The following is a 12,397-nucleotide window of genomic DNA, read 5'->3' as shown; positions in this document are numbered from 1 at the left end:
TAGGGGGGCGCCCTAGCCTTAATGGGCCAGGGGCACCAGCCCCCCCAAGGCCCATGCGCATGGGAAGGGGAAAACCCTAAAGGGGGAGGCCTCCACTTGACTTGGGAGGCACTCCTCCCCCCTTGGCCGCCCCCCTAGATGGGATCTAGGGCTGGCCGCACCCCTTGGGGTGGGAAACCCTAAAGGGGGCGCAGCCCCCTTCCCCCCTATATATACTTGAGGTTTTGGGGCTGCCAACACATGAGTTTTCTCCCTCTATTGGTGCAGCCCTGCCTCTCCTCCTCCTCCTCTCCCGTGGTGCTTGGCGAAGCCCTGCTGGATTGCCACGCTCCTCCACCACCACAACGCCGTTGTGCTGCTGATGGATGGAGTCTTCCTCAACCTCTCCCTCTCTCCTTGCTGGATCAAGGCGTGGGAGACGTCACCGGGCTGTACGTGTGTTGAACTCGGAGGTGCCGTCCGTTCGGCACTAGGATCTCCGGTGATTTGGATCACGACGAGTACGACTCCTTCAACCCTGTTCTCATGAACGCTTCCGCTTAACGATCTACAAGGGTATGTAGATGCACTCTCCTTCCCCTCGTTGCTGGTTTCTCCATAGATAGATCTTGGTGACACGTAGGAAAATTTTGAATTTCTGCTACGTTCCCCAACAGTGGTATCGGAGCTAGGTCTATTGCGTAGATTCTTTGCACGAGTAGAACACAAAGTAGTTGTGGGCGTTGATGTTGTTCAATATGCTTACCGTTACTAGTCTAAACTTGTTTCGACGGTATTGTGGGATGAAGCGGCCCGGACCGACCTTACACGTACTCTTACGTGAGACAGGTTCCACCGACTGACATGCACTTGGTGCATAAGGTGGCTAGCGGGTGCCAGTCTCTCCCACTTTAGTCGGAACGGATTCGATGAAAAGGGTCCTTATGAAGGGTAAATAGCAATTGGCATATCACGTTGTGGTTTTGCGTAGGTAAGAAACGTTCTTGCTAGAAACCCATAGCAGCCACGTAAAACATGCAAACAACAATTAGAGGACGTCTAACTTGTTTTTGCAGGGTATGCTATGTGATGTGATATGGCCAAGAAGAATGTGATGAATGATATGTGATGTATGAGATTGATCATGTTCTTGTAATAGGATTCACGACTTGCATGTCGATGAGTATGACAACCGGCAGGAGCCATAGGAGTTGTCTTTATTTATTGTATGACCTGCGTGTCATTAAACAACGCCATGTAATTACTTTACTTTAGTGCTAACCGGTAGCCATAGTAGTAGAAGTAATAAGTTGGCGAGACAACTTCATGGAGACACGATGATGGAGATCATGGTGTCATGCCGGTGACGATTATGATCATGGAGCCCCGAAGATGGAGAGCAATGGAGCTATATGATATTGGCCCTATCATGTCACTACTATATAATTGCATGTGATGTTTATTATGTTTATGCATCTTGTTTACTAAGAACGACGGTAGTAAATAAGATGATCCCTTACAACAATTTCAAGAAGTGTTCTCCCCTAACTGTGCACCGTTGCTAAAGTTCGTCGCTTCTAAGCACCACGTGATGATAGGGTGTGATGGATTCTTACGTTCACATACAACGGGTGTAAGACAGATTTACACACGCGAAACACTTAGGGTTAACTTGACGAGCCTAGCATGTACAGACATGGCCTCGGAACATAGAGACCGAAAGGTCGAGCATGAGTCGTATAGTAGATACGATCAACATGAAGATATTCACCGATGATGACTAGTCTGTCTCACGTGATGATCGAACACGGCCTAGTTGACTCGGATCATGTAATCACTTAGATGACCAGAGGGATGTCTATCTGAGTGGGAGTTCATAAGATGAACTTAATTATCCTGAACATAGTCAAAAGACCTTTTGCAAATTATGTCGTAAGCTCGCGCTTTAGTTCCACTGTTTACATATGTTCCTAGAGAAAATATAGTTGAAAGTTGACAGTAGCAATTATGCAATCAGTAGAAAGCTTATGTCCTTAATGCACCGCTCAGTGTGCTGGACCTCGAACGTGGTCTGTGGATGTTGTGAACATCTGACACACACGTTTTGATGACTACGTGATAGTTCGGCAATGTTAAACGGTTTAGAGTTGAGGCACCAAAGACGTTTTTTGAAACGTCGCGGAACATATGAGATGTTTCGAGGGCTGAAATTGGGATTTCAGGCTCGTGCCCACGTCAAGAGGTATAAGACCTCCGAAGATTTTCTTAGCCTGCAAACTAAGGGAGAAGATCTCAATCGTTGAGCTTGTACTCAGATTGTCTGGGTACAACAATCACTTGAATCGAGTGGGAGTTAATCCTCCAGATGAGATAGTGATGTTTCTCCAAAGTCATTGCCACCAAGCTGCTAGAGCTTCGTGATGAACTATAACATGTCAGGGATAGATATGATGATCCTTGAGGTATTCACGATGTTTGACACCGCGAAAGTAGAAATCAAGAAGGAGCATCAATTGTTGATGGTTGGTGAAACCACTAGTTTCAAGAAGGGCAAGGGCAAGAAGGGACACTTCATGAAACGGCAAATCAGTTGCTGCTCCAGTGAAGAAACCCAAGGTTGAACCCAAACCCGAGACTAAGTGCTTCTGCAATAAGGGGAACAGCCACTGGAGCAGAATTACCCTAGATACTTGGTAGATAAGAAGGCTCGCAAGGTCGATAGAAGTATATTGGATATACATTAAGTTATTGTGTATTTTACTAGTACTCCTAGTAGCACCAGGGTATTAGATACCGGTTCGGTTGCTAAGTGTTAGTAACTCGAAATAAAAGGCTACGGAATAAACGGAGACTAGCTAAAGGAGAGCTGACGATATGTGTTGGAAGTGTTTCCAATTTTGATGTGATCAAACATCGCACGCTCCCTCTACCATCAAGATTAGTATTAAACCAGAATAATTATCATTTGGTGTTTGCGTTGAGCATAGACATGATTGGATTATGTCTATCGCAATACGGTTATTCATTTAAGGAGAATAATGGTTACTCTATTTATTTGAATAATACCTTCGATGGTCTTGCACCTAAAAGAATGGTTTATTGAATCTCGATCGTAGTGATACACATTTTCATGCCAAAAGATATAAGATAGTAATGATAGTACCACGTACTTGTGGCACTGCCATGTAAGTCATATTGGTATAAAACGCATGAAGAAGCTCCATGTTGATGGATCTTTGGACTCACTCGTTTTTGAAAAGTTTGAGACATGCAAACCATGTCTATTGGTGCATACGCATGAAGAAACTCCATGCAGATGGATCGTTTGGACTCACTTGATTTTGAATCACTTGAGATATGCAAATCATACCACATGGGCAAGATGACTGAAAAACCTCAGTTTCAGTAAGATGGAACAAGGTAGCAACCTGTTGGAAGTAACACATTTTGATGTGTGCAGTCCAATGAGTGCTGAGGCATGCAGTGAATATCGTTATGTTCTGACTTCACAGATGATTCGAGTAGATGTTGAGTATATTTACTTGATGAAACACAAGTCTGAATTATTGAATGGTTCAAGTAATTTCAGAGTGAAGTTTAAGATCTTCGTGACAAGAGGATAGAATGTCTATGATATGATCATAGAGATGAATATCTGAGTTACGAGCTTTGGCACGCAATTAAGACACCTTGGAAATTGTTTCACAATTAATACCGCCTGGAACACCATAGTGTGATGGTGTGTCCGAACATCATAGTTGCACCCTATTGGATATGGTGCGTACCATGATGTCTCTTATCGAATTACCACTATCGTTCATGGGTTAGGCATTAGAGACAACCGCACTCACTTTAATAGGGCACCACGTTACTCCGTTGAGACGACACCGTATGAACTATGGTTTAGAGAAACCTAAGCTGTTGTTTCTTAAAAGTTTGGGGCTGCGACGCTTATATGAAAAGTTTCAGGTTGATAAGCTCGAACCCAAAACGGATAAATACAGGTTCATAGGACACCCAAAACAGTTGGGTATACCTCCTATCTCAAGATCCGGAAGCAAAAGTAATTGTTTCTAGAAACGGGTCCTTTCTCGAAGAAAAGTTTCTCTCGAAAGAATTGAGTGGGAGGATGGTGGAGACTTGATGAGGTTATTGAACCATCACTTCAACTAGTGTGCATCAGGGCACAGGAAGTTGTTCCTGTGGCGCCTACACCAATTGAAGTAGAAGCTTATGATAGTGATCATGAAGTTTCGGATCAAGTCACTACTGTACCTCGTAGGGTGACAAGGATGCGTACTACTTCAGAGTGGTACAGTAATCATATCTTGAAGGTCATGTTGCTAGACAACAATGAACCTACGAGCTATGGAGAAGCGATGGTGGGCCCGGATTCAGACAAATGGTTAGAAGCCATGAAATCCGAGATAGGATCCATGTATCAGAACAAAGCATGGACTTTGGTGGACTTGCCCGATGATAGGCAAGCCATCGAGATAAATGGATCTTTAAGAAAAAGACGGACGTGGACGGTAATGTTACCGTCTATGAAGCTCGACTTGTGGCGAAGAGGTTTTCACAAGTTCAAGGAGTTGACTACGATGAGATTTTCTCATCCGTAGTGATGCTTAAGTCCGTCGGAATCATGTTAGCATTAGCTGCATTTATGAAATCTGGCAGATGGATGTCAAAACGAGTTTCCTTACCAGTCTTCGTAAGGAAAGGTTGTATGTGATACAATCATAAAGTTTTTGTCGATCCTAAGGATGCTAAAAGGTATGCTGGCTCCAGCGATCCTTCTAAGGACTGGAGTAAGCATCTCGGAGTTGGAATGTACGCTTTGATGAGATGATCAAAGATTTTGGGTTTATATAAAGTTTATGAGAAACTTGTATTTCCAAAGAAGTGAGTGGGAGCACTATAGAATTTCTGATGAGTGTATGTTGTTGACATATTGATGATCAGAAATGATGTAGAATTTCTGGAAAGCATATAGGGTTATTTGAAAGATGTTTTTCAATAGAAAACCTGGATTAAGCTACTTGAACATTGAGCATCGAGATCTATAAGGATAGATCAAAATGCTTAATAATACTTTCAAGTGAGCACATACCTTGACATGATCTTGAAGGTGTTCAAGATGGATCAGTCAAAGAAGGAGTTCTTGCCTGAGATGTAAGGTATGAAGTTAAGAGTTAAAGCTCGACCACGGCAGAAAACAGAGAAAGGACGAAGGTCGTCCCCTATGCTTCAGATGTAGGCTCTACAGTATGCTATGCTAAGTACCGCACCGGGTGTGTGCCTTGCTACATATCTGGCAAGAGAGTACAAAGGTGATCAAGGAGTAGATCACCAGATAGCGGTCAAAATTGTCCTTGGAGTAATAAGGACATGTTTCTCGATTATGGAGGTGATAAAGAGTTCGGCGTAAAGGGTTACGTCGATGCAAGCTTTAACACCTATCCGAGTGACTCTGAGTAGCAAACCGGATACGTATAGTGGAGCAACCATTTGGAATAGATCCAAGTGGAGCGTGGAAGCAGCGTTTACAATATGACCTAGAAATTTGCAAAGCGCACACGGATCTGAAAGGTTCAGATCCGTTGAGTAAAACCTCTCTCAAAAGCAAAACATGATCAAACCCCAGAACTCATTGAGTCTTAATCACATGATGATGAGAACTAGTTTAATGACACTGGTAAACTCTTTGGATGTTGGTCACATGGTGATATGACCTATGAGTGTTGATCACATGGCGATGTGAACTAGATTATTGACTCTAGTGCAAGTGGGAGACTGTTGGAAATATGCCCTAGAGGCAATAATAAATTAGTTATTATTATATTTCCCTGTTCATGATAATCGTTTATTATCCATGCTATAATTGTATTGATAGGAAACTCAGATACATGTGTGGGTACATAGACAACACCATGTCCCTAGTAAGCCTCTAGTTGACTAGCTCGTTTATCAATAGATGGTTACAGTTTCCTGACCATGGACATTGGATGTCGTTGATAACGGGATCACATCATTAGGAGAATGATGTGATGGACAAGACCCAATCCTAAGCCTAGCACAAAGATCGTAGTTCGTATGCTAAAGCTTTTCTAATGTCAAGTATCATTTCCTTAGACCATGAGATTGTGCAACTCCCGGATACCGTAGGAATGCTTTGGGTGTACCAAACGTCACAACGTAACTGGGTGGCTATAAAGGTGCACTACAGGTATATCCGAAAGTGTCTGTTGGGTTGGCACGAATCGAGACTGGGATTTGTCACTCCGTGCAAACGGAGAGGTATCTCTGGGCCCACTCGGTAGGACATCATCATAATGTGCACAATGTGACCAAGGGGTTGATCACGGGATGATGTGTTACGGAACGAGTAAAGAGACTTGCCGGAAACGAGATTGAACAAGGTATCGGGATACCGACGATCGAATCTCGGGCAAGTACAATACCGCTAGACAAAGGGAATTGTATACGGGATCGATTGAGTCCTTGACATCGTGGTTCATCCGATGAGATCATCGTGGAACATGTGGGAGCCAACATGGGTATCCAGATCCCGCTGTTGGTTATTGACCGGAGAACGTCTCGGTCATGTCTGCATGTCTCCCGAACCCGTAGGGTCTACACACTTAAGGTTCGATGACGCTAGGGTTATAAAGGAAGTTTGTATGTGGTTACCGAATGTTGTTCGGAGTCCCGGATGAGATCCCGGACGTCACGAGGAGTTCCGGAATGGTCCGGAGGTAAAGATTTATATATGGAAAGTTGTTGTTCGGGTTCCGGAAAAAGTTCGGGTTTTTTCGGTATTGTACTGGGAAGCTTCCAGAAGGTTCCGAAGGATTCCGGAGGGGTCCGGAGGTCCGGAAATTGTTCCACCACGTCCAATACAGTAGCATGGGCTGTAGGGGGGCGCCCTAGCCTTAATGGGCCAGGGGCACCAGCCCCCCAAGGCCCATGCGCATGGGAAGGGGAAAACCCTAAAGGGGGAGGCCTCCACTTGACTTGGGAGGCACTCCTCCCCCCTTGGCCGCCCCCCCTAGATGGGATCTAGGGCTGGCCGCACCCCTTGGGGTGGGAAACCCTAAAGGGGGCGCAGCCCCCTTCCCCCCTATATATACTTGAGGTTTTGGGGCTGCCAACACATGAGTTTTCTCCCTCTATTGGTGCAGCCCTGCCTCTCCTCCTCCTCCTCTCCCGTGGTGCTTGGCGAAGCCCTGCTGGATTGCCACGCTCCTCCACCACCACCACGCCGTTGTGCTGCTGATGGATGGAGTCTTCCTCAACCTCTCCCTCTCTCCTTGCTGGATCAAGGCGTGGGAGACGTCACCGGGCTGTACGTGTGTTGAACGCGGAGGTGCCGTCCGTTCGGCACTAGGATCTCCGGTGATTTGGATCACGACGAGTACGACTCCTTCAACCCCGTTCTCATGAACGCTTCCGCTTAACGATCTACAAGGGTATGTAGATGCACTCTCCTTCCCCTCGTTGCTGGTTTCTCCATAGATAGATCTTGGTGACACATAGGAAAATTTTGAATTTCTGCTACGTTCCCCAACAGAAGTCGACGAGCTCGCCTTACTATTTGTTGTCGAGGCGGGCGCCTAAGACGGCGTACTTGCTGCAGCTGGGGTCTTCAGGGTTGAGCTTCACTTTCTTGGTCTCCTTGGAGGGCTTGAAGGCGGCCTCGTCAGCCGGGTCCTGGGTCGGAATCGACGCAGCGGAGGCCTCGCCGGCTAGGGCGACGACCCGGTCGAGCTGGCGCCGCTCCTCGGCAATGACTAGTGACCCGGCCAACTTGGCGTCGTCTCGGGCGCACTCCAGGGACTTGCGGTAGTCGCCGGTGATGGTGATGAGACCCTTGGGACCCAGCATCTTCATCTTCAAATATGCGTAGTGGGGAACCGCCATGAATTTGGCGAGCGCGGGCCGGCCCAGCAACGCGCGGTACGCACTGGACAGGTCCACCACCTCGAACCAGATTGGTTCGCGTAAGAAGTGGCTGCTGTTGCTGAACAGGACATCGAGCCGGACCCGGCCAATGGGAGAGCAGGAGAGGCCGGGTACGATGCCGTGGAAGATCATCCGGGTCGGCTCCAGGTCCTCGGCCTTGAGGCCGAGCTTGGTCATTATGTCGTGGTAGAGGATGTTGATGTTGCTGCCGCCGTTGATGAGGACTCAAGAGAACTTGCATATATGCCGCGCGACGATGGTGGGGTTGAGGACGAGGGCGTAACCACCCGGGCTCGGCATGACTGCCGCGTGATCGGGCGATCCGACCAATGCATAAACTCCGGCTTGGTCGGGACGACGACGTTCACCTCCTGCCGAAGGAGGCGCTTGCTGCGCTTGTCGTCGCCGAGGCTGGTGAAGATGACGTAGGCCGAGTTCTGGTCCGGGTAGGCATCATTGCGCATCGCGCCGCCGGCTGGACGCGGCGGCGGAGGCGGAGGCGGCTATCCCGCGCCTGGAGCCGGAGCCGGAGAAGGCGGGACGTCGCCCCTCATGATGCGCTTGGTGATGGCGCACTATCGAAGCGTGTGCATAGAGGGCTTTGCGCCGCTGTGGTGCTTGCAGGGAGCGTCGAGCATCTGCTCGAAACTCATGGCGGGTTGCCAGGCCATCTTGCCGGTCTGCCGGCGCTTCGCTGCCGGGTCCGCCGCGGGCTTGGCGGCTGCGACGAGTCGGTTATCGCGACGCTGCGCCGGCTGGTCGGCCTTGCGCTTGTTGTTCAGGTGATGCTGCTTTTGCCGGCCGGCTTCAGAGGGGGAACCGGCTTCCCCTTGCCGGCTTCATCCAGCGCCACCTGGACCTTCATGGCCGAGTCGGCGTTGGCGTACTTGTCCACCGTCACCATGAGCGCGGCCATGGTGGCCGGCTCGGAGCGCAAGAGCTTGTGCTTGAGGAGGGTGCCGTCTCGGCACCCGCTGACGAAGTACTGGATCACCTAGACTTCATGGACGCCCTCGCAGCTGTTCCGGAGCTCGGTCCAGCGTGCGAGGTACTCGCGACCGGTCTCCGTCGCCCCCTGCACGCACATGGCGAACTACCTGAGGCGGCCGGGTCGCTTGTGGCCGAAGAGTCTGCTTCGTCTAGAGGCGGTCGGGAGCACACCCACGACTACGCAGCCTCCGCAAGGTATGAACACCAGCACCCCACCTACCCAATTAGCGTTTATTGTCGTGCTGGGTGATAGAGGACTGGGTGAGGAAGAGGCTCCATTAGTCGCTGATGACGTCGCCATAGATGAGGATGAGGATGACGATGACACTCAACAGTATCTCAATACTGGCGCCACTGATGATGGAGGATCGATGGCTCAGCAATATGAGTACTCAGGGTCTGAGCGTCATGAGTCGGTGCCTGAATTGCCGCCTCCGGAGCCTGAACATACTGTAGACAACCTTCCACCAAAGAAGCATCGGAAGAGAGCGAGGAAAGGCATCAATAAAGCTGCTGCTATGATCCGGCCGCCTCCGCAGCCTCGGGTCCAAGACCGTATACCTGTCCCCAGTGCGGCGAAATACCATATCGCCGGTGAACCAATCCTACCTAAGACATCGGTACAGGCCATACACGGCGATCTAAGGAGACTTCATGACGATGTGCTGCGGAGAGAGAAAAGCCTAATCGCCTCGGAAATCCAGGATACCCACTCTACATGGTTAACGTGCCGTGGCAAAGGTTGTACGTCGACACAATCCCCGCGGAGAAGTTCTTCCTTCGATTCGATTACATCTTTGACATGTTTCACTTGAAGAAGCTGGATTTTGCGTTTGTCCGCCTTTATGCCTTGTACATGAACTACATCATCGGGATTGAGCAGATACCTTATATCTGTGTCGCTGACCCGTACTTCATGCACGAGAGCTTCTTGGCAGTCTGCGCAGAGCACCGTGAATACGCGAAGGACTACCTCGTCAATTTCATGGTCGCCAATAAGGACAAGGAGACGATTCTCGTGCCTTATCATCCCATGTAAGTCATCCGCGCGGATATCCTTCCTTTGATTTCAATCTTTCATTTGCACGATGGAGGCTAATTAATTTGAGGTGTACTTATTTTGCGCAGCAACAGGCGCGCCGTCGTCATCATCCTTTACCCCCGATACTCCCACGCTCTTTACTTGGACTCGTCGAAGAACATTAACAAAAAGGATTACACCTACATCAAGTCTTTTCTCGACAGTGCTCTCTTTTTCTACGGCGTACGGGGTGGAGAGATCAAGATCAAGAAGACTAGGAACGGCAGGGCCGCCTTCGGCCATAAGATCGACTTCTGCTGCATCCAGCAACCGAGTGATAGTCTTAATGATGGTATCTATGTCATACACCAGATGCTGGAGTACATATGGGATCGTCAGAACCTTCGCATGTCACCTACAGCCGGGGATGCCAATATTCTGCAGTGGGCAAGGAACATAGGAGATATCAACGATCATCAGCTTCGAGCCGAGTTCTATCGCATCCAACATGAACTTGCCTAAATCATCATGAAGGAGGTCCTCGAAAAAACAGGGTTGTTCTATGAGGAAGGGGAAATGTCGCAGCAAGATGTCCGAACACGCGTAGCGGCTCAGCGTCTCGACCTGAAGCCTTTCGCTAAGCTCGGGGACTATCTCCCTGCCTTGGATGGATGGCACAACATGCTTGAGTGATTGTCGATATATGACAATGTATCCGTTTAATCCATACTTTATGTATGACGAAACTTTGAGTTATGCACGACGAAACTTTATTTCTGATGTAATTAAACCGTCCTCCTCGACTAGCAAAGATCACTCTAGTTAGGGCATTTTGGGTACGATGAACTTTATTATTTATGCTTATGATATGTTGCTTCTATTTTTGCCAAGTCTGTCTCTTTCTGTTGCTCAACTATATATGTTGCAAATCATCGACTCATGTGACGATGCAGGTGCATAGATCATCAATGGGAAAGAAGTCCTACGCCAGGAGTATATGACAAATGACCGGAGTGTCAGGCCAGGTGTACCGGTTTCCGGTTTTCGAGCGACATCCAGTAGTTAGTTTAGGTTCACGCTAGTGCGAGAGAGGGGTACGAACTCATGTACTGCATAGTTCCGCTCTCACTCTTAGTGATAGCTCTTCTCGCATATATCATTGTTTAGATGGATGAGGATGTAGTTGCAAGAACTTGTATTGCTATTTTTGAGATGATGACGAGAGACCACTTTGTATTGGATGATGATTATGATGATGACATGATTTGATGCTATGATTACATTTGTATGTGTATGATGCTAAAGATTATTGTATAAAGCCTGTTCATATACAAAACAAGTATGCAGGAAAAAAAACTAATAAAACTAATAGTAGCGAGGGGTGTAGAGTTAGCAGCAGCGTGCCCTTACCACTAGCGCATCCTGAACTAAAGCGCTACAGATATTAGCAGTAGCGAGTTGTCCAAAAGCCCGCTGCTGCTAGCCATGTATAGCAGTAGCGTGGGTCATCAAGTGCTACTGATACGTGTTAGCTGTAGCGCCGTATTAGTAGTGCGGCTCCCCGCGCTACTGATACACCTAATACGCACGCTACTGATAGGCTTTTCCCTAGTAGTGATCAGTGCTAGTGAGGCGGAGCTCGGTGTTGCCGCTGCCCTCTGCTTGCAGCAATGGCAGAGATCCCTGCCATGGATTGCAGCTGGGGGAGCAGCAGACATTTTTTTAATAATTTCGAAATGGTTGATTAAAAATTTTCAAATACAAGATTTACATTTTTTAGTACATGGTCAACATTTGTCCTGTACACTCTTTAACTCTTTCAAATTCTTGATTAATATTTTTAGAATACAAGATTAACATTTTTCTAATACATGGTCAACAATTTTTCTATTTACATTTAACATTTTGAAATGCTTGATAACAGTTTTAAATGAAATATTAACATATTTTTAATACATGTTTAACATTGTTTCTAAACACATTATCATTTTTCAGATGCTTGATTAACATTTTTCAAATACTTGTTCAACATTTTTTGAAATGCTTGATAAACATTTTTATATACATGATTTAATTGTTTCCTCATTTTTTAATACATGATCAACATTTTTTATACACGTTTAACATTTTCCAAATACTAGTTCAACATTGTTTTTTCAAACGATTGATTATATATGATCAAATTTGTTTCATCTTTTTTAATACATGCTCAACACTTTTTCTATACACATTTAACATTTTTCAGATGCTTGAACATTTTTGAAACACTTTTGGCAGACATGCTGAACATTTTTGAAACACTTTTTCAACATTTCTGCTGATGCTTGATTAACTTTTTTTAAATACAGGATCAATTTGTTTCATACGCATATTTTTGTATACATTTTTCATATATGTGTTATACATTTCTCTATACACATTTAATATTTTTCAAATGCCTTG

The sequence above is a fragment of the Triticum dicoccoides genome, chromosome 7B (genome assembly GCF_002162155.2).
Source record: "Triticum dicoccoides isolate Atlit2015 ecotype Zavitan chromosome 7B, WEW_v2.0, whole genome shotgun sequence".
Taxonomy (NCBI): domain Eukaryota; kingdom Viridiplantae; phylum Streptophyta; class Magnoliopsida; order Poales; family Poaceae; genus Triticum; species Triticum dicoccoides.
This window is presented reverse-complemented; position numbering follows the sequence as displayed.